General features: G+C 42.3%; 1 long non-coding RNA gene across 1 annotated transcript in view; it reads right to left on the bottom strand.

Moving 5' to 3' along the window:
- Nucleotides 1–22960, bottom strand: part of LOC135391437 (uncharacterized) — a 52610-nt gene that overhangs the window by 9232 nt on the left and 20418 nt on the right. The window contains exon 2 of the long non-coding RNA XR_010421946.1: nucleotides 17091–17267. This is a non-coding gene — a long non-coding RNA (uncharacterized LOC135391437). The remainder of the gene's footprint in view (nucleotides 1–17090; nucleotides 17268–22960) is intronic.

The following is a 22960-nucleotide window of genomic DNA, read 5'->3' as shown; positions in this document are numbered from 1 at the left end:
GATTCCATCTCAGCTCAAGCAAGCTGGTACAGACACCATGAGTGATTGTTATTGAAAAAAAAATATAGGTTGTAGCCTGACTCAGACTGAGAATGGGAGCGCAAGTGTTTCTTCTCTTGTCTCCGTAGTTCCCGAGAAAAAAAATCCCGGAAGAATATGGCAGGTCCGGCGCGCTTTCAGCCATTGCGGTTTCGGCGTTCAATATCTGTCCAACGAACGCATTCACAGCTTTGAATTTTTTTCCACGCACTGTCAGCTGTGTTGGCTTCTAGTGCTTGGGTTCGGTTGTGGCGAGGATTTTGTTATTGCGGAGCTAAAAATACCCAAAGTTGGTGGCGACGACGAAAATCGCTCATATTCTTGCGGCTATTGCGGCACTTCTGTGCATGCCAGTGAAACGAGAAAGGCATCTCCCTGTAGCGGAGACTGAGCTATATAATTTGATGCCAAATTTAAAAGTCTAGGCCAAGTTGGTGTCACGCATGGAGGCGTCTACATCACGTGACATTTGAAAAAATGCGGTTTTTGAGCGCTCATATCTAAAAAACCCCCTCCTCGAAAATTCTTCAAACTGCATAGGCACATGCTTCCGTATATGATATTTGAGTGCACAGAAAATCGAAGGTTTTTTCCTTGCACGATAAAAGTTAGAGCGCGCGAAAGTTTCAGTGTCGAACTGTGGTGCCTGTAATTACCATGGAAGCGCTGCGACAAGTTCACTGGTCGACATTCGAGTTTTTCTTGTGACAGCAGCCCGTGCTGTTCGTGCTGCTATTTGGGAACCCAACTAGTCGAATATTCTCGCAGGACTTCGAAAGCAGCACGACGGTTTCACAAGGACACTATAGAGAAATGTAGATTGAGTGTGTGTGTCACTGCTTGCCCGCTACGCGAAAGTAAATTCGATGTTTACGTCCAGCACTCTAGACCATGCCGGTAGAGATGAGTCACTCTTTATTTACATTGGACTGATTACATTAGCAGTTGTGGCAAAGATAGTCAGATTCGCGCCAGTTACATACTGTTCAGGCGTCAGAACGATTGTCATCAACGCAACGTCCAGCGAAGATACACGGGCGGAGTTCCTTTGAAAATATATCTTCTGTCTGTGCCTGTTCATGTAGTTCGCGCGGTAGACACGGTCTTTACTTAATTTCATGTCCATGGCGAAGATTCAGACGGCAAAGCGACGGCGAATCGAAACAGTGTCAAAACACACCTGTTATAAACGAAATCACTGCTGGCAAAAGCTAGAGGCAACTCACTCTCGTAATGACTACAAACTAACTTGGGTTTTGTACCTGAAGCCGGATACGACTCTAGAGCGGGTGGCGCGAATCCTGTTACTCTTCTGGCTGTTCATTAGCAGCGGTGGCGGCTCCAGCCACGGCAAAGTACTCGCCGACGGACACAGAAATCGTTGTCTATGCTTCAATGCTAACTGAAGGACGTCTCCTTGGGTAGACTACACTTACCACGGTCCGCTGTCTCAAGAAAAACTCGAATATCGACCAGTGAACTCGTCGCAGGTCTTCCATGGTCATTACAGGCACCACAGTCCGACACTGAACCTTTCGCGCGCTCTAACTTTTATCGTGCAAGGAAAAAAACTTCGAGTTCCTGTGCACTCAAATATCATATATGGAAGCCTGTGCCTACGAAGTTTGAAGAATATTCGAGGTGGGGTTCTTTAGATATGCGCGCTCGAAAACCACATTTTTTCAAATGTCACGTGATGTAGACGCCTCCATGCGTGACACCAACCTGGCCTAGACAAGTGGCATAGACAAGTGGCAGGAATGTGAGCGATTTTTGTCGTCTCCACCAATTTTGCGTATTTTTAGCTGCAAAATAACAAAATCCCCACCAGAACCGAATCCAAGCACTGGAAGCCAACATATGTGACAGTGCGTGGAAAAAAATTCAAAGCCGTGAACGCGTTCGTTGGACAGATATTGAACGTCAAAATCGCTATGCTTAAACGTGCCCTGGACCTGCCATATTCTTTCGGATTTTTTTTTTCTCAGGAACTATGAAAACTAGAGAAAAAAAAAAACACTTGCTGTCCCCTTCGCACTCTGAGCTAGGCTACAACACATATTTTTTCAATAAAAATTACTAATGGTGCCCGGACCATCTTGCCTGAGTTGAGATTGAATCACCCAGCTACAGCCTCAAAGTCTGTAACAAGTGGAATGGAATTGAAAGGAATGGACTGTGGAGTAATCAGAGCCATACCTCCAGATGAACGTGAGGTGTCCGCACGACCATTTCTTAAAACATATATTGAATGGATGGATGTATACTTTGTTTGTTCAGGTATGTCTCTTGCAAACAGAAACAGACAGCTTTGTACTTTTCAAGAAGGTCATGTATGTCATGTATGTTGGGGAAGAGGCCTCGAGGTCCGGAAGAGGTCCGTGAGTCTGTTGCCTCTGCCTCTACCACTCGATCTCTCGCGTTTCTCTTTTGATTGCGAGAAAGTGCCTGGGAGACTCGAAGACGACTTCTGTGAAGCACAGTCTTCGTCGTCGAGCTCCATGTTAAGAGCAGATGCCTGGGATGGGTCTTTGGGCAATCCATCCCAGACGGATGCCGTGCAAGCAACCTGAGCTGAGGCCGCTGCAGGCACATGGGAAGTAATGAAACTGGAAGGAGAAGGAGATGCTTCCGTATCTCCCTCTTTCTGGGGGGGGGGGGGTATGAGGTGGAAGCCCAGCAGTTTTGGTGTCCAGAGACCTCCTCTGTGGTGCCACTCCCTTGCGCACCACTTCGGAGAACGTGACCTTTTTCCTGAAGTTTGAATGCGCATTTGCATCTTTATACGGGATATTTTGCTCTGCCTTGATTCTAAGGATTTCTTTCTCATCTTTCCATCCGTTACCTGGACCTGGACCGTTGCCATCCGGATCTGGAGTAGACAGGATGGTCACCCTTACAATTTGCACACCGCACTTCATTTCGGCAGGATTCTGCTAAGTGATCTGTACCAGAGCATCTGGGACATGTTTCCTGTCCACGGCAGACCTGAGACCCGTGTCCGAAGCGCTGACGCTTGAAACAACGCCGCGGATTAGGGACATAGGGTCGCACGTGGCAGTTGAGGTAACCAGCCTACATGGTTGCAGGAAGCTTGTTTAGTTGAAAGGATAGAACAATGTGTTTTGTTGCGATTTCTTTACCGTCCCGGCGCATCACTATTCGCTTTGCTGCCACGACACCCTCTTCTCGCCAGCCTTCACCAATCTCAGAGTCGGTGCATTCGAGAAGCTCACTTTCCGAGATCACACCTCTGACAATGGTGAGGTTTCTGTGTTTTGCAATGGAGACCGGTATGTTACCAATTTTCTTCACAGCTTGGAGGGCCGAGCTTTGCTCCCTGGTTTGCTCCGATATGAAGGTCCTCAGATGACAGTTTCTTTGCAGTGTAGGTCTTTCCGATTGATTTTATTTATCTATTTCCCTGGCAATGACAAAAGGTGACATCTTAGTAAGTGCTTTGTCTCATCTTCAGAATGGAGTACCAGGAATTTCGGAAACCATGGTTCTGAAGACAGGCTGAATGAGTTCACTGGTGCTTCGGTGCGGCGCCGCTTATGGCGCTGATCATGTTTTTTTAAGCGTGAAGAATCCATACAAAGAAAGAAGTGGTTTGGTGCAGCAGGTGTGTCGCCCACCATCGAGCCCTACGAGGGAACGTGTCCCACACGCTGACACTTGCCTCTGCACTATACCCTAGTGCAGCTTCTGGGGGGGGGGGGGGTGAAAAGACTGCCCAAGTTTGACCCTTGCCGCCAAAGAAGGTGAAGGGAGGAAAATTAGATAGTGAAGGAGTGGAGAAAGGAAAAGTAATGAAAAGGAAGATGGCGACCAGCTGAATAATCCTGGCCGGGCCTTCCAGGACCACGGAAGCAGGGGCCAAAGTAGTGTGTTGTACTCCCGGAGGGACCCCGAAGGGTCCAAAGCAACCTCCGAGTCCACTCAACTGCCAGGAGCAGTTTTACCAGCAGAAATTTCCCCACACACGGGAAAGTCACGCACAGCTATACGTGGGGGTCTCCCTCCTGCGGCGACCCAACCGTGAGTGCAGGAGGGGGGCTACTGCGGCTGCTGCCAGGTGATGGGGGCGCCACTTACCCGACGCCGGGTCATCATAAATATGTTTCACAAGTAAAAAGAAAGCATCATAATCACTGCTCTTCTCTCGGTAAGGAGTCAGAAATTTCGAATTTACATAAGCAAATTTACAACAAAAAGTGTCAAGCGTAGCAGAATTTACGTCTTGAAATCTAAGCATACCTGTCTTGTGCATATTTTATACACGCAGACACTACTAGTGGTAAGCGATCATTAATATAATTTGTGTTTATCATCGTTTGTAATAAATACATCAAGAATGGTGCTCGTGGTGTCAGTAATACAATTGGCCATTTTGATATGATTTGAGAAACCACAGGAATGAAGCAGTGAAACCAAGTCATTTCTACTACGCGAAGTCCCTAGGAGGTCAATATCAATATCATCACTTGAAAACTGAATATATCTATTTCCACACCATATAAAAAAAAGTAACTAAAGCAGGTTTAAAAACTGAGTTATAGACAACAGTAAGTATCAGTAGTACTAGGTGGGGCAGAGCCCAGCCCGGGGCGAATCCAGCACCCCCCCCCTACCCTGAGCCCTGCGCGTATTTTTCCCTGCGCGGCGCGTGTGGGGAGGGTTGTCAGCGCGCTTATCGGTGGGGGAGGGTTGCGCGTGCGCTCATCGTAGCATATTTTTCAGCCTGGGCAGACTTCTTTGGCCGACTTCACATATTTTTCCGATACAGCAGGTGAGCGGTTTACATGCAGAGACATGCAAAGAAGGGTCATACACAAAAAGTACAAGTGAAAATATATTTATTAAAGTCATTCAAGTTGAGATATATTTATTAAAGTCAATAGTGCTGGGAATTGTGACGCCAATCAGGTGAAGGAGAAAAACCCAGCCGAAAAAACCTTCACCACCTGTAACAGGGTGGTGCTCGGGTGGAGGGTTGCTGTGGTGGGCGGAGCGTGGCCGGAGGGCTGCGCGCTTACCATTCATCCTGAGCTGACTTCTTTCGTCATACTTGGGCCGACTTCCTTCCCATGACAGGTGGGCGGAGCGTGACCGGAGGGCTGCGTGCTTACCATTCACCCTGGGCTGACTTCTTTCACAATATTCCTACTTGGGCGTCGCGTTGCCGGAGGGCTGCGTGTGCGTTTACCGTTCAGCCTGGGGCCGCCGACTTTCGTCATTTTTCAGCCTAGGCCGTCGACTTTCGTCATTTTTTCAGCCTGAGTCGACTTGAATCGTAATTTTTCCAGCTACAACAGGTGTGCAGTTTACATGCAAAGGATAGCCATACACAAAAGTACAAGTGAAAATATATTTATTAAAGTCATTAGGAATTATGTTATGACTCTGCGTGAATGGGAAAAACTTACGTGAATGGGAAAAAACTTAGCCAAAAATCTGAAATAGAAGGAACACAATACACGTAACAATACTTATTACAGGTATGATACATTAGCATTGAATAGGTATCACAAATCAAACACAATATTTTTATTAGTGGAAGTTTTCAATGAATCAGAATTGATAGCGCATTTAAGATATTCTTAATCAATACGATTACAATCAAAATTACAAATTGTATTATAAAACGTCTAATATTCCTATACGTGAGAACCATCAGTGCAATAGCGGGAAGTTCTGATAGTTGTATGTAATTAACTGTGAACAGCAGAGACACTGGAAGACTATGGGACACGAACACAAGACGAAATAAAATCTATACCACTACAAAGAAGATATTCCACTTCACCACATAGCACGCTCCTAGCCAACAAACAGAACAAAGAACGACACGAACACAAGAGGAAAATCAGAAGAAAAAATCAATCTCATCAGAAAATAGATATGTTAAAAACGAACTTCACCACATAGCACGCTCCTAGCCAACAAACAGAACAAAGAACGACACGAACACAAGAAGAAAAGAAAAAAATCAAACTCATCAGAAAATAGACATGTTAAAAACTTCACCACATAGCACACTCCTAACCAACAAACAGAACGACACGAACACAAGAGGAAATAAAATCTATACCAATGCAAAGAAGATATTCCACTTCACCACATAGCACACTCCTAGCCAACAAAGAACGACACGAACACAAGAGGAAATAAAATCTATACCAATACAAAGAAGATATTCCACTTCACCACATAGCACACTCCTAGCCAACAAAGAACGACACGAACACAAGAGAAAATAAAATCTATACCAATACAAATAAGATATTCCTAATCAAAACAACATAGTAATCTATCATTCAGTATATCAGAAGAAAAAATCAAACTGATCAGAAAGTAGACATGTTAAAAACTTCACCACATAGCACGCTCCTAGCCAACAAACAGAACGACACGAATACAAGAGGAAATAAAATCTATACCAATACAAAGAAGATATTCCTAATCAAAACAACGTAGTAATCTATCATTCAGTAAATTAGAAGAAAAAATCAAACTCATCAGAAAATAGACATGTTAAAAATGAACTTCACCATATAGCGCGCTCCTAGCCAACAACCAGATCTAATGATATCTGACCTACATGATTTATTGAAGACGGATGCCGATAGATGTATGGAAGACCACGGAACACGAGCGACAAGAGGAAATAAAATCTATACCACTACAAAGAAGATATTCTTAATCAATACGATTACAATCAAATTACAAATTGTATTATAAAAGTCTGAGACGTGAGAACCATCTTTGCAATAGCGTGAATATTTGTCATAACATTTCGAGCGCAATAGGGAATCTCAGTTTCATATTCCAACATTACTCAACTTTTAATTTCTTATTAAGTGAACAGCATAGACGCAAGGAAATAACGAGAAACAACACAATCATAAGCTACAATTAATAGAGAGCCAAACCTGCGCACCGTCCAACACATAGAGAAATAATAGCTAATCAATCTATCAATGGCGAAATAGCACAGACTTAACGCTGAAGAACAGAGGAACACGCGGCGACATGTAAACATCAACAGAGGAAAATAATTTGTCATTGAACCATCATAAAATCGATCAATATACAATTTTCATTCTAACAAACACTACGAACCTTGATGGAGGTATCCAAGACATAGGAAATATGCACGGTTTTCACTCTTTTCCTCATAGCCAGGAGACTTTATGTCTATATCTATGTGACCATAGCACAGCGCATGCTTTATCACTCAAAGGGTTAGGGGCTATATTACTTTGTCCAGCAAACGGGGCGCTCTAGAGGTCAGATAAGAGAGTTCAAAGGCGATATAGTTTATTGTGCAGCGCAAATAGATGTCGATATCACTCGCTGGGGTCACTATCTTTTCGCATCCTCTCCCTGAAATGGAAATCTTTCGTCAAAGTGGTTGCCAAGTCGGATAAGTTTGTAGAGATGCGATATTGTTATTGAAAATGTAGAGACAGTCCAAATTATTAATTGGTAGCAACGATACTCAATCCAAAACGAGAAACAAATTTAATTACGTCAATTTTTGTAATATTTTGCAACAGAAATTTCTAATGAACCACACAGAAATATCAAATGTGAAATGCAACTCAGAGTTATTAGGCATTCCCATCTTAGAGGTACTTACTTGTGTCAATCGAGTGAACAATTGAAACAAATACAAGGCAATAATTATCTCGAGTGGTAAGTTCACAACTCATAGAATATCAGTCGAGTGAATACTTGAAACATAATCAAAACAATAATTCTCACGACAGGTGGAGATTATAGCATTCTAAATCAGATAATAAAATTTTAATCAATAAAATAAACATAGATATGCTTTTAATTAAGTGTAGACGTGCACTTGAAAACAGAAGAGACAATTGCTCTACTTTGAAAAGATGGACAGATTTTGTACTCGATACCATAAGTCATGGGAAGATGTGATAAAAAACTGCTTCGAAAAGGAGGAGCCGCGAAACGATTTCATTATCGCTGCATTTCAATACGTCCTAGACATGGTCGTATTCGGAGATATGGTACAAACTACAGAACTGAAGGTGCAAGAATTTATATGCTGAATCTACAATACTTATAAAAATATCTGCACATCAACGTCTGAAGGGCCATTGGGATTGATGGCGGAGTTTTTGAGGTTTGCCAACGAAGAATTGAAATACACTAGACCAGACGTAATTGTAATCATTGCAATGGGCATTGCGTACATCAAGAAAGCAGTCGGATCAAATTATCATATACAAGCGGTCTATATCGCACGATTCATTACGGATTTGTTGAAATTACACATATCTGAGATGGAAAGTACATAAAATCTTGTCACGTGATATATTCCACTACCACGGCAACGCAATTATTTTCTTCTACCAGTCTCTGCAACGATGACGAATCAACAGAAGTTCAATATTGTCGTGCAAGGTCTGATGTATTATCACCTATTGAAACTCAACAAACATATCAATTGCGGTGGACCACCGGACGATTTTCATCTAATACTCTCTTGTACGCCATTCAAGAACCTTCATACAAAGAAAGGAAGCATCAATAAGAGACTCTGCAAATTCATCGCGACAAAGTGCAAGTTGTTGAAGCAATACAAACACGGCGACAACATAGCGCCTGCATTAATCAATGCTGGATTCAAGCGCCCAATAATCAGAATAAACTATTTAATGTCTTCGGAATTCATCAATGAAGAGAACAAACGAAAACTTCAGAGTTTGAAATAGAATTGTAATTTATCGAAATAAACAAGTGCATAACTGAAACAATAATTGTAATCTTTGTCATCATTAAAATGAATTCTTCGCATCACAATGAAAAACACTTTACATTTAGCATGGCTAGACTGAGAACAATGATCGCTAAGGAAACGAAATATTCCACAATTTGTGTAAGAATTCTCGTATGGAATGAGACCTGACCACCAAATAGGTTTTACTCGACTACACTCTGTACAAATTCAACACCCGAAGGATAGAATTGCCGGAGAAGGATCGGTCATTGAAATTTAGAGATATGATACATCGATCTATGATTACAAAAAAGGATCACTAATCTCATGTGAAAACTTATCATATTTCACGAATAGAATTCCACAGTGCATGTATATTTCTCAATCAGTTGCACTAGCCCAGACATAGTAAAAGAAGAAGAAAAGGCGTCTTTGACAAGCAACCGATTGGAGTGCGGAACAAATAAATAAATATTTTTGTCAACACAGTTGTCCATTTGTATGAGTAGGAAAAAGGAGCCGTTCAAGGCTTGCAGTGGGGGCCAAGATATGGCAAAACGGGAAGTAAGGCAAGATAACTGATTGCGGCCGGTCGTTCGCGACAACTTTTACAATCGCATTGGGGTTCACTGCCTGGGAGATGATACGAAGCCTTTGCGAAAAGCGAATCTATTATCAGATGCCACAATGCAAACGAAAGATTTTACGAGCACGACGTGCAGGCCAAGTCTACATTTCTAATCACATAGTCTTCGTAACACAGGGCACGCAAACGTATCTGAAATAATTTCCAAGTGGCAATCAGATTTTGGGAGAAGCGGATCACACAACTGCCATCAGAAGTGCTTAACCAATATACAATGAAGATGAGCGTTATGCATAAACACAATGGAAGATATGTTATATTAATTATAATAACCAGATCAGCGCAGGTCACACATAAACGTAGATCCAATTCAAAATATACTAGAGATTTCACATAACCATACAGAAAAAACTATCACATTATTTTAGTGTCATAGCATCTAGGCACTACAAATGGAAAGGCCATACTGTAATTTTATAAGTCTTTAGCTCATAACATTGTAAAACGCAAATTCCACACTAAAGATCATTTTCTTCTTTAAATTTTCAAAATCAAAACTGCACGCTATTTCTTGCATTTCTCTAAAGATATAGATTAAAAAGTTGTGCATATACTCACACATACTTTACAAGATATTTGTTTGTGGATTAATTGCTAAAATTTATCGGTTCACATTCAGGAGAAGTGGTGACTACCACACATCAGTAAGAGTTTAATCACAATTTGAACAAGTGTTGCGATTTATGATCAGTGTTGTAGAACGTGTAATTTCACAATACGCAAGCTTTAGGTCGTTCACTTTGACGAGCACTCTTTCACGATGTCAGAGAAGTTATCCGAATGGATTGATATTTTCTGTATACACTATAACATAATGCGAATTCCTTATGTCGTGGATATTAAAAGTTACGAATATTTTTCGAACGAAAATTTACTTAAGACTCGAAGAAAGGGTCACCCGGGTCGACGAACCCGTTTCCGGAAAAAGCAACACGCTCGCGTGCGGTACCGCGTTAACGCGTCGGGCACAGAATCGCGTTCGGTTTCGGGTACGGCATTGGGGAAACGCGGCACGGCGTGTTGCCGAAACGTCTTCGACGACGCGGGTGACCCTTTCTTCGAGTCTTAAGTAAATTTTCGTTCGAAAAATATTCGTAACTTTTAATATCCACGACATAAAGAATTCGCATTATGTTATAGTGTATACAGAAAATATCAATCCATTCGGATAACTTCTCTGACATCGTGAAAGAGTGCTCGTCAAAGTGATCGACCTAAAGCTTGCGTATTGTGAAATTACACGTTCTACAACACTGATCATAAATCGCAACACTTGTTCAAATTGTGATTAAACTCTTACTGATGTGTGGTAGTCACCACTTCTCCTGAATGTGAACCGATAAATTTTAGCAATTAATCCACAAACAAATATCTTGTAAAGTATGTGTGGGTATATGCACAACTTTTTAATCTATATCTTTAGAGAAATGCAAGAAATAGCGTGCAGTTTTGATTTTGAAAATTTAAAGAAGAAAATGATCTTTAGTGTGGAATTTGCGTTTTACAATGTTATGAGCTAAAGACTTATAAAATTACAGTATGGCCTTTCCATTTGTAGTGCCTAGATGCTATGACACTAAAATAATGTGATAGTTTTTTCTGTATGGTTATGTGAAATCTCTAGTATATTTTGTGAATTGGATCTACGTTTATGTGTGACCTGCGCTGATCTGGTTATTATAATTAATATAACATATCTTCCATTGTGTTTATGCATAACGCTCATCTTCATTGTATATTGGTTAAGCACTTCTGATGGCAGTTGTGTGATCCGCTTCTCCCAAAATCTGATTGCCACTTGGAAATTATTTCAGATACGTTTGCGTGCCCTGTGTTACGAAGACTATGTAATTAGAAATGTAGACTTGGCCTGCACGTCGTGCTCGTAAAATGTTTCGTTTGCATTGTGGCATCTGATAATAGATTCGCTTTTCGCGAAGGCTTCGTATCATCTCCCAGGCAGTGAACCCCAATGCGATTGTAAAAGTTGTCGCGAACGGCCGGCCGCAATCAGTTATCTTGCCTTACTTCCCGTTTTGCCATATCTTGGCCCCCACTGCAAGCCTTGGACGGCTCCTTTTTCCTACTCATACAAATGGACAACTGTGTTGACAAAAATATTTATTTATTTGTTCCGCACTCCAATCGGTTGCTTGTCAAAGACGCGTTTTCTTCTTCTTCTACTATGTCTGGGCTAGTGCAACTGATTGAGAAATATACATGCACTGTGGAATTCTATTCGTGAAATATGATAAGTTTTCACATGAGATTAGTGATCCTTTTTTGTAATCATAGATCGATGTATCATATCTCTAAATTTCAATGACCGATCCTTCTCCGGCAATTCTATCCTTCGGGTGTTGAATTTGTACAGAGTGTAGTCGAGTAAAACCTATTTGGTGGTCAGGTCTCATTCCATACGAGAATTCTTACACAAATTGTGGAATATTTCGTTTCCTTAGCGATCATTGTTCTCAGTCTAGCCATGCTAAATGTAAAGTGTTTTCCATTGTGATGCGAAGAATTCATTTTAATGATGACAAAGATTACAATTATTGTTTCAGTTATGCACTTGTTTATTTCGATAAATTACAATTCTATTTCAAACTCTGAAGTTTTCGTTTGTTCTCTTCGTTGATGAATTCCGAAGACATTAAATAGTTTATTCTGATTATTGGGCGCTTGAATCCAGCATTGATTAATGCAGGCGCTATGTTGTCGCCGTGTTTGTATTGCTTCAACAACTTGCACTTTGTCGCGATGAATTTGCAGAGTCTCTTATTGATGCTTCCTTTCTTTGTATGAAGGTTCTTGAATGGCGTACAAGAGAGTATTAGATGAAAATCGTCCGGTGGTCCACCGCAATTGATATGTTTGTTGAGTTTCAATAGGTGATAATACATCAGACCTTGCACGACAATATTGAACTTCTGTTGATTCGACATCGTTGCAGAGACTGGTAGAAGAAAATAATTGCGTTGCCGTGGTAGTGGAATATATCACGTGACAAGATTTTATGTACTTTCCATCTCAGATATGTGTAATTTCAACAAATCCGTAATGAATCGTGCGATATAGACCGCTTGTATATGATAATTTGATCCGACTGCTTTCTTGATGTACGCAATGCCCATTGTAATGATTACAATTACGTCTGGTCTAGTGTATTTCAATTCTTCGTTGGCAAACCTCAAAAACTCCGCCATCAATCCCAATGGCCCTTCAGACGTTGATGTGCAGATATTTTTATAAGTATTGTAGATTCGGCATATAAATTCTTGCACCTTCAGTTCTGTAGTTTGTACCATATCTCCGAATACGACCATGTCTAGGACGTATTGAAATGCAGCGATAATGAAATCGTTTCGCGGCTCCTCCTTTTCGAAGCAGTTTTTTATCACATCTTCCCATGACTTATGGTATCGAGTACAAAATCTGTCCATCTTTTCAAAGTAGAGCAATTGTCTCTTCTGTTTTCAAGTGCACGTCTACACTTAATTAAAAGCATATCTATGTTTATTTTATTGATTAAAATTTTATTATCTGATTTAGAATGCTATAATCTCCACCTGTCGTGAGAATTATTGTTTTGATTATGTTTCAAGTATTCACTCGACTGATATTCTATGAGTTGTGAACTTACCACTCGAGATAATTATTGCCTTGTATTTGTTTCAATTGTTCACTCGATTGACACAAGTAAGTACCTCTAAGATGGGAATGCCTCATAACTCTGAGTTGCATTTCACATTTGATATTTCTGTGTGGTTCATTAGAAATTTCTGTTGCAAAATATTACAAAAATTGACGTAATTAAATTTGTTTCTCGTTTCGGATTGAGTATCGTTGCTACCAATTAATAATTTGGACTTTCTCTACATTTTCAATAACAATATCGCATCTCTACAAACTTATCCGACTTGGCAACCACTTTGACGAAAGATTTCCATTTCAGGGAAAGGATGCGAAAAGATAGTGACCCCAGCGAGTGATATCGACATCTATTTGCGCTGCACAATAAACTATATCGCCTTTGAACTCTCTTATCTGACCTCTAGAGCGCCCCGTTTGCTGGACAAAGTAATATAGCCCCTAACCCTTTGAGTGATAAAGCATGCGCTGTGCTATAGTCACATAGATATAGACATAAAGTCTCCTGGCTTTGAGGAAAAGAGTGAAAACCGTGCATATTTCCTATGTCTTCGATACCTCCATCAAGGTTCGTAGTGTTCGTTAGAATGAAAATTGTATATTGATCGATTTTATGATGGTTCAATGATAGATTATTTTCCTCTGTTGATGTTTACGTGTCGCCGCGTGTTCCTCTGTTCTTCAGCGTTAAGTCTGTGCTATTTCGCCATTGATAGATTGATTAGCTATTATTTCTCTATGTGTTGGACGGTGCGCAGGTTTGGCTCTCTATTAATTGTAGCTGATGATTGTGTTGTTTCTCGTTATTTCCTTGCGTCTATGCTGTTCACTTAATAAGAAATTAAAAGTTGAGTAATGTTGGAATATGAAACTGAGATTCCCTATTGCGCTCGAAATGTTATGACAAATATTCACGCTATTGCAAAGATGGTTCTCACGTCTCAGACTTTTATAATACAATTTGTAATTTGATTGTAATCGTATTGATTAAGAATATCTTCTTTGTAATGGTATAGATTTTATTTCCTCTTGTCGCTCGTGTTCCGTGGTCTTCCCTACATCTATCGGCATCCGTCTTCAATAAATCATGTAGGTCAGATATCATTAGGTCTGGTTGTTGGCTAGGAGCGCGCTATATGGTGAAGTTCATTTTTAACATGTCTATTTTCTGATGAGTTTGATTTTTTCTTCTAATTTACTGAATGATAGATTACTATGTTGTTTTGATTAGGAATATCTTCTTTGTATTGGTATAGATTTTATTTCCTCTTGTGTTCGTGTCGTTCTTTCTTCTGTTTGTTGGCTAGGAGCGTGCTATGTGGTGAAGTTTTTAACATGTCTACTTTCTGATCAGTTTGATTTTTTCTTCTGATATACTGAATGATAGATTACTATGTTGTTTTGATTAGGAATATCTTATTTGTATTGGTATAGATTTTATTTCCTCTTGTGTTCGTGTCGTTCTGTTTGTTGGTTAGGAGTGTGCTATGTGGTGAAGTTTTTAACATGTCTATTTTCTGATGAGTTTGATTTTTTTCTTTTCCTCTTGTGTTCGTGTCGTTCTTTGTTCTGTTTGTTGGCTAGGAGCGTGCTATGTGGTGAAGTGGAATATCTTCTTTGTAGTGGTATAGATTTTATTTCGTCTTGTGTTCGTGTCCCATAGTCTTCCAGTGTCTCTGCTGTTCACAGTTAATTACATACAACTATCAGAACTTCCCGCTATTGCACTGATGGTTCTCACGTATAGGAATATTAGACGTTTTATAATACAATTTGTAATTTTGATTGTAATCGTATTGATTAAGAATATCTTAAATGCGCTATCAATTCTGATTCATTGAAAACTTCCACAAATAAAAATATTGTGTTTGATTTGTGATACCTATTCAATGCTAATGTATCATACCTGTAATAAGTATTGTTACGTGTATTGTGTTCCTTCTATTTCAGATTTTTGGCTAAGTTTTTTCCCATTCACGTAAGTTTTTCCCATTCACGCAGAGTCATAACATAATTCCTAATGACTTTAATAAATATATTTTCACTTGTACTTTTGTGTATGGCTATCCTTTGCATGTAAACTGCACACCTGTTGTAGCTGGAAAAATTACGATTCAAGTCGACTCAGGCTGAAAAAATGACGAAAGTCGACGGCCTAGGCTGAAAAATGACGAAAGTCGGCGGCCCCAGGCTGAACGGTAAACGCACACGCAGCCCTCCGGCCACGCGACGCCCAAGTAGGAATATTGTGAAAGAAGTCAGCCCAGGGTGAATGGTAAGCACGCAGCCCTCCGGTCACGCTCCGCCCACCACAACAGCCCTCCGGTCACGCTCCGCCCACCTGTCATGGGAAGGAAGTCGGCCCAAGTATGACGAAAGAAGTCAGCTCAGGATGAATGGTAAGCGCGCAGCCCTCCGGCCACGCTCCGCCCACCACAGCAACCCTCCACCCGAGCACCACCCTGTTACAGGTGGTGAAGGTTTTTTCGGCTGGGGTTTTTGTCCTTCACCTGATTGGCGTCACAATTCCCAGCACTATTGACTTTAATAAATATATCTCAACTTGAATGACTTTAATAAATATATTTTCACTTGCACTTTTTGTGTATGACCCTTCTTTGCATGTCTGTGCATGTAAACCGCTCACCTGCTGTATCGGAAAAATATGTGAAGTCGGCCAAAGAAGTCTGCCCAGGCTGAAAAATATGCTACGATGAGCGCACGCGCAACCCTCCCCCACCGATAAGCGCGCTGACAACCCTCCCCACACGCGCCGCGCAGGGAAAAATACGCGCAGGGCTCAGGGTAGGGGGGGGGGGTGCTGGATTCGCCCCGGGCTGGGCTCTGCCCCACCTAGTACTACTAGTATCTCACCTTTGTGCCGCACGCATAATATTTCATAATCTAACGTAGATTGCCAAAATTTACTCAACAAATTAAAACAACTTGAACGAACCAACATAGCACGACCACCGCCAATGGATTGCTAGCGTTTGAACCCCACAGAGGAAGACCTGTGACGCTCTGGGGACACAACTTCCAACCTATGCAGCTTCCAGTTGTCATGAATTTTAAGGCACAGGAACACCCCTTCAGAAGTTACATGTTTTGCGATTAAGTGGTTTGAGACGTTACTGTACTTAACTGGTCGAAATCATTCTTGCAACCACCGTGCGCATTGGTGAAGCGCCGTGTTGCTGTCGCAGACTGCGTAGCGCCTTCTGTGGGCACCGAAAGGTTATTTTCGTCGCTTCGGTTGCTCCAATCAAAGTTACGGAACCGATTCGGAATTGAGATGGCCGCGAAACTATAGTCTTGCTCATGCAATGCGTGAACAAGCGGTAGTGATTTCGGGGCTCGTGCCCATACGTGTCCGACAACACTGTAGTCACCAGGGGCGGATCTCCTGACCCCCTCTTCAATTTCTGTCTTGAAATAGTGCTGAATTGACCTAGATTGCGTATCTACCATGCTAGGCCAAGGCTGGGCGCCCTCTCAGAAAATTCCTGGATCTGCACCACGTAGCTACGCGTACTTGCACATTGTAAGTGCAAGGTGCAGTGTTTCTCTGACCTGGTTGAAGTAAGGTGTACCATAGTAGCTGTGAATCTCAATACGTGTGTTCTTGATTGGTTGTTATTCTAAACTGCACGTGACACTGCCCCACTCCTTCATCGCCATTTTAATTTTCCAACAGATGTCATTTTCAAGCAGGCCATAAAAAAAGGGGAAGTGATTTATGGCAGAAAAAGTGACCTTAACCACGATTAAAATCGCTGATTGAAATGAGAGTGATTTAAATTGCGCAGCCCCGCTTGCGAAACACAATGAGTGCTGAGGATTAGTGCAATTTTTTCTCGTTAGAATACAGCAGAGAGGGCCGCTAGAATAGTGTCCTTTTCGGAAGAGGAGGCACTCTTGTGTCTGAAGTGCTTCGCAGGAAATATTTCCCCCTTTTGTGACGAGATGATCACGTGTTAAAGTGCTGCAATGCCTACTTACACGATCCGTCATCTTGAGAAACGTTCGAAGAAACGACTTCAGAGTGTATGTACCGAAGATCTCGTATAGCGTTATCTGCTGCTTCAAGTGCATCATCTGCATTCAAATAGTCGTCAGCTCCTACTGTGAACACCAGCAACGCAGTTATTGCTGCGAACAAGTAGGAATCAGTCATCTCTGAAATGAAGGAGCGAATAGAATTTGACACCATTACTACACACACATACACATATACATTGGATGATGATAATGTGGGCGATTCACCGTCGCTGTGACAGTACACAATGAATTATTGCGGTTACGACACAATGTTCAACAACAATATTGAGCGGTAAAAGTGCTGGGGTGTAGGTGAGCGGGTACATTGTAAAACGATGAAAAACCTGAGACAAGCAGCAAAAAGGAACACAGAAAACACGTCCTCAGACGCAGCACCGCCTACATCCCTGTAACCTCCTGTAGGGTGGAAAGGAGCAGACAGAGGGAACACTAGCTCAGTTGCCCCTGGACATCACCTTGAACTCAGCTGAAACACGCCCGAACCTTTTCAGGTCCATACGACTGGCATCCCGCTATTCGAAGAGACCATTGTTTTGGAAAAGATGCATGACCCGGTGAGGCGTGTTTTAGCCAGAGCATCAAACCCCTTTTTTTTTTGTTCAATTCTGGTCCAGGCATAATGGCATCGGTTCCGGTTCAGCTCCAGGATGACACACATATCGGTTCCGAACAGGTTCATGATGCTCTAAACTAAAGAAAGAAGGGAGAGGCTGCAGGCAAGCTGGTATAGAATCATGGTAGGGGTCCCAGAGACACGGAACGACAATTTGTCGTCCGCTCTTCTTGTTCCGTGTCTCTCGGTCCCCTACCATGAGCTCTAAACTGGTTTCGAATCGGTTCATTGCACAAGGTGTATGCCCTAAAATAAAAGGTAGGAAATTTCCGAAAGTTTTATTTCTCTTCGCATGTCCTAGCGTAGAAGTAAATATATCTATCAATTTTATTTTACTACAAACTCTCTTGCATCCACAAATAGACCAAGATCACCGTTTTACTTTACAAACTGTTCATGAATGAGCTTTCCTATCTTTTCAACGCGCTGGCCACAGAGCTGTGACGAGAGCGCATGAGAGAGACAATGCAGTGCACGGTTGTCTGACGTTGTCTCCATCGATTCGGGCGAAAAAGCTATGCATTTCCGCTTGTATTGTAGACTCGGGTTGCAAAAAATGTCGCATGAATCGCTCACTTTATTTATTTATTTATTTATTTATTTCAAGGTACTGCTGGCTCTTCTGGAGTGGGTAAATACAATAACGTAGAAAGTACGCCCACACACGACAAGAACGAAAAACAAAAGAAAAGGCAAGAATTGATCAGCAACTATCAAAGCCGTCTTGGATACGATGAGAACTTGAAATGGGAATCCAACTTTCCTGTAAAATGGCGTATGACTGGGAGCTACAAATTTCATAATGTAGATTGTACATTCTTCAATTGTTCTTGACGAAAATGAGGATATAAATGCATCTGTGCGGCCAGGAATTTTCTTTAAAAATAACTTATGACAACACGTCAAAGTCAACACACTTTAAGCTGAATATGTAAGTGTCTAAGTTGCTCTTATAATGCCCACATAAAATTACATAAAAAATTAGTTTTTCTTTCAGGGACAACACTTCGATGGTCTTTAAATTCGCCTGATGTTGCAGCGTATTCGTTTCTGCCGAACTAATTAAAAATAAACGTAACCACATACGTATAGGCGGCCCAGACAACTTTGGCATACATCATGACCAGCAATAAAAGAGATTTATAAGCCAACAGTCATACCTCGGATGTGGAGTACCGTAATAACCTTCTCAGGTAAAACAGCTTTCTCCTAGCTTTTGTAGTTGTGTGTTGATTATGTGTATGATTATTGTGTATCTTAAGTTCTCTGTAACGACCACACAGAGGTATCTGTATTCATTTACTTTAGGAAACAACTTATTAGACTCGAGCTGAATCATTTTTCTGGAAGCAGTGTGAAATAAATACAATTAGAAACAAAAAAATAGACCCCAGAGAACGCCGGGACAAGATTCACGCTTTCAACGAACTGCAGTACGAAAACAGTGCCCCAGTACACCGAGCCACCGAGCTGTGAATTGGAGGAGCCGTGCCCAGTCCACGACCCATCCCGCTGAGCTTCAGAGCAGCAGAAACGCTTGCAGAGGTTTTGCAATCACGCTCGCCGCGACCTTAGAAGTGAGATGAAGAACGCGCCAAGAAAAAGTTAACCGGAGGAGCGCCTTTTCCTATCGAGAGAAAACTGAGATGTCGCCAAAGTGCATTACATGTAAGCGAACCACCAGACCTGTAAAGTAATCAATCACAAGTAATTGAATTACTGTAATTAATTACTTTCTTAGTTATTAATTACTACTTCTGGAATTCCATTAGGTTCTATGTAATTGTAACTGTAATTAACGAGTAAGTTGATGTATGTCGACTAACGTGTAAGTTGTTTAAGTTGTAAGTAACGCGTAACGCGTTTTGGATTACCTTCGGATTGGATTGGATTGGAAAAGAAAGAAAAATATGGAGAGGTTAGTCCCGACCCAGTCAGAACTGGCTACTCCAAAACGCGTTTGTTGGTAAACAAAAAGAAAGAAAAAGGTCAGCTACGAAAAATAGGACAAACAAACAAACAACCAAGCAGGATAAAGCATAAAGGAAGACGGGGGAAAGGAAAGGGGGAGACGTTCGACGCCGAGAATCACTCACTGCACAATGTCAGATATAGTGCGGACACAGTGTCACCGACGTTTTCACAGAGTGTCCAGCAAGTCCGAAGCGATAAGAAAGTCCACAAGAGCGCGCAATGCCGGCACCTGGTGTTGGGCGGGCCAGCAGCCTAGAACCTTCCCAACGGAGAAAGGGCGATTGTCGAGGCGGGCTAGTGCCGCCTCGAGGGAAAGACGAGGCTCTCTGTATCGAGGGCAGGCTTCTATAACATGCTCTGTGTCCTCCAATACCCCGCACTCGGAACAATTCGGTGTGGAAACCTTCCCAAGTTTAAAGAGGAGGCGGCCGGTATATGGCACATTGAGACGTAGCCGGTGAATGATGGAGGTAACGGCCCGGGGGAGCGCTGGGGGCATTAAAAACTGCAGGTCTGGATCCACTTTGTGCAGCAGTGAGTTAACTGGGACGCATCGACGCCAGTGTTCCCCGCGCAGACGTTTCACTACTGCGTTTATCGTGCTCTTTGCATCCCCTCTTGTGAAGTAGACGGGGTGCGTGCGAACGCCACGCGCTAGATGGGCACGCCTGGCAGCTGCATCCGCAGCCTCATTTCCGGGGACACCGCAATGGCCAGGGACCCACTGCAACTGGATGTCATGTCCCCGTGATACGGCAGAAGTGTACACTTCAAGGACGTCATGCACCATTGGAGACAGACATCCCGATCCTGTAGAGTGGAGAAGGACTTGTAAGGCGGCTTTGGAGTCGGTGCAGATGGACCACTGAGCTGGGGATGGAGAGGATGCTATGAAGCCAAGCGCCATACAAATCGCGTGCAGTTCCGCCGCCGCCGCCGACGTGCGGTGTGAGAGTCTTGCACATCCTTCAGCTGACAACTGTGGGATCACATAGGCGCAAGCAGAGCCGGAACGCGTCGTTGATGCGTCGGTGAAAACCTGAATCTTCCCTCTATCGCTGTCAAGTACGGCCAAGGTGAGCTGCCGTAGAACAACCGTCGACGCAGCTTTCTTCGAGGACACTCCAGGTATCTCGACACGGACAGGGGGTGTGGGCAGGGCCCATAGTGGGTCAGGGTGCTTCGGCAGAGGTTTGTGCTTGGGGATGATGCTTCGGTGGGCAAGAACGGCTTGGCTGTACCCAGACCTTCGGAATTGAACGCTATCTCGGAAGGCCCAGTGTTTAAAGTTTGGGTCAGTTCCACACCGTTTTCTTTTTCTTTTTTTTTTTCACAGTGAATTCAATTATTGTAATTCAGTTACTTTGTAAACTGTAATTTTTACAGGTCTGCAAACCACGAAACCATTACATTCATTCGCACAGATCTGGGAAACCGCAGCAAGTTTGTCGAATTTGTTGATTACAATCAATTCCTGGATGGTTACTGTCGGGAATGACATCATTTTGGACCAGATATCATGGCTAGTGTGCGGAAAGAAGCTGTTTTGTTGCATCTCCCATTTGCACTGAAAATTTGACAAACTTTCATTCGCCAAAAATCAGTGGATTGCTTCACGATTTCAAAATTGTGTCACTCCCTGGATATACTCGAGAGAATTCGCCTGTACCAGTTTTGTGTAGAAATAGTAATAAAAATAATGATAATGATAATAACAATTTGTTTTCCAAAACGTTTACAATGCAGCAACGCCTGCTTAAGCCAATTGACTTAGCAAATTTTTTATTGCAAATTTAGCGAGGTTTGCGATAACTCCGCATAGACTTTCTTAAGAAGTGAATCCGCCTTATTAGGGAGTTTAAGGAAATCGTAGGCGGGTTTTGACTCCGTATCGCTGTCACTGAATCAGATTTCAGCCACCCCAAAGGAACTAGGCGACTGGCTTGTCATGTTTTCGGGTACGTTATCGTCATATTTCTAAGTGTTTGTAAAACTCCCTAACGAGTTCGACTGACGATAACGTGACATTCCGTATAACTAGTCACCCAGTAAACGTATGACTTGCATATCAATGTTCGAAAGATCAAGGAAAAAGAAGATTGCTTGCTTCCGCGCGCGATATACACACGCTTCCACGTAGGGAGTACTGGCCGATGTGATACCTTTCTACACCGGTTCCGGAGCTTGTGAAAATGAACGGACACGGAATGAACACGAAAATAAACTAACACGCACACACGGGAAAATGACGGAACTTTGCAAATGACAGTACCACCCGTTCACTGTTCCCGTGACTACCACGTGGTGGCAGCACTAGTGGTGGCGCCTATTCCTTGAATCGCAGCTATTGTGTATGGGAATCACTCGACCACACTTCGATTCATACGGAACTATTCCATCTTCCAAAGACATTATGAAAATAACTCAAGGTATCGGGCAACCCAGTCAGTGTACCGCTTCAAAAACTGGTTCGGAATATCATCTGGTGACACCACACACAGCAGTCTGTGACCAAAGCGGTTTTGACTTTCTTGAGCGATTCAGGTCTTATGAATAGCCTGTGAACTGCAGTCGTGCAATCTCACTTTTCAGTGCCCCACTCTCAAAGCATTAACCTCATGCTTTGCTTTTAAAGTCATCTTCTGTAATTCATTCCTACCAGAAAATAATTCCTGAGGTTACCACAGAGTTAGAGGTCTTGAGGTATTATGGGACATCTGAGGTTTTGAGGTTGCCTCAGAGCTTGAGGTCCTGGGGTTGCCTCAGAGCTTGAGTTTCTGGGGTTACCTCAGAGCTTGAGGCCATGCGGTTACCTCAGGTCCTGTGGTTTCCACAGATTGGACCTGAAGGCGTGGACAACACAGAGAGCCCATAGCACGACTTCGTGTTCAAAGACTTTTTATTGGTACTGAGGTGATCAGATTCTAAATATTTTTTAGACACTTTAATTTGTCGTTCAGTGTCGCGACACTCTTCATTTTCTTTCTGTGTCTTCGCCTTCCTCCGCTCTGCTCTTGAAGCACCAGAGGTATGCACCTAGAAATAAAATTCAGTTCAGGTACGATAACCAAAGACGTAATACAAAATAATACACGAAATACCGAATAGTGATTACCAAATTGAGTAAGCATGTCTGCATATACGAAAGTAATTTGCCCTCCGCAGTGACAAAACTATAAAGTTCATTACGGTAAATTGCCATACTCAAAACACAGACGGTTGT

Source organism: Ornithodoros turicata, chromosome 4, assembly GCF_037126465.1.
Source record: "Ornithodoros turicata isolate Travis chromosome 4, ASM3712646v1, whole genome shotgun sequence".
Lineage (NCBI taxonomy): Eukaryota > Metazoa > Arthropoda > Arachnida > Ixodida > Argasidae > Ornithodoros > Ornithodoros turicata.
Note: the sequence above shows the minus strand (reverse complement) of the source record. Positions and strands in the feature narration are given on the sequence as shown.